The 917-nt window shown below is 40.2% G+C and overlaps 1 non-coding gene across 1 annotated transcript; it reads left to right on the top strand.

Annotated features, from left to right (window-relative positions):
- The first annotated feature begins 357 nt into the window (after positions 1-357).
- LOC140850294 (U6 spliceosomal RNA) lies at positions 358-464 on the top strand. The gene has a single exon (XR_012132939.1). It is a non-coding gene; the product is annotated as a U6 spliceosomal RNA (small nuclear RNA).
- The last annotated feature ends 453 nt before the right edge of the window (positions 465-917 follow it).

The following is a 917-nucleotide window of genomic DNA, read 5'->3' as shown; positions in this document are numbered from 1 at the left end:
AAATATATAAAGAACTCACATGCCTCAACACCCAAATAGCAAATAACCAGATTAAAAAGTGGGCAGAGGACAGGAAGAGACAGTTCTCCAAAGAAGAAATTCAGATGCCAACTGACACATGAAAAGATGATCCACATCACTAAATCATCACGGAAATGCAAATTAAAGTCACAATGAGATATCACCTCACACCAGTAAGGATAGACAGCATCAAAAAGACTAATAACAACAAATGCTGGCGAAGATGCAGAGAAAGGGGAACCCTCCTACACTGCTGGTGGGAATGTAAGCTAGTTCCACCATTGTGGAAAGCAGTATGGAGGTTCCTCAAAAAACTAAAAATAGAAATACCATTTGGTGCTCGCTTCGGCAGCACATATACTAAAATTGGAATGATACAGAGAAGATTAGCATGGCCCCTGCGCAAGGATGACACGCGTTCCATATTTAAAAAAAAAAGAAATACCATTTGGCCTGGGAATCCCACTCATTGGAATTTACCCAAAGAATACAACTTCTCAGATTCAAAAACATATATGCACCCCTGTGTTTATCACATCACTATTTATAATAGCCAAGATATGGAAGCAAATTAAATTTCCATCAGCAGATGAATGGATAAAGAAGATATGGTACATATACACAATGGAGTTCTATTCAGCCATAAGAAAGAAACAAATCCTACCATTTGCAACAACATGGATGGAGCTGGAGGATATTATGCTCTGTGAAATAAGCCAGGTGGAGAAAAACAAGTGCCAAACGATTTCCCTCATTTGTGGAGTATACTATGATGCAAAACTGAAGAAACAAAATAGAAGCAGACTCACAGACTCCTGGAAGTAACTAGTGGTTACCAAAGGGGAGGGCTGTAGGAGGGCGGGTGAGTAGGGAGGGAGAAGGGGATTGAGGGGCAT

This window comes from Manis javanica, chromosome 6, assembly GCF_040802235.1.
Source record: "Manis javanica isolate MJ-LG chromosome 6, MJ_LKY, whole genome shotgun sequence".
Classification (NCBI taxonomy): Eukaryota; Metazoa; Chordata; class Mammalia; order Pholidota; family Manidae; genus Manis; species Manis javanica.
This window is presented reverse-complemented; position numbering and strand designations above follow the sequence as displayed.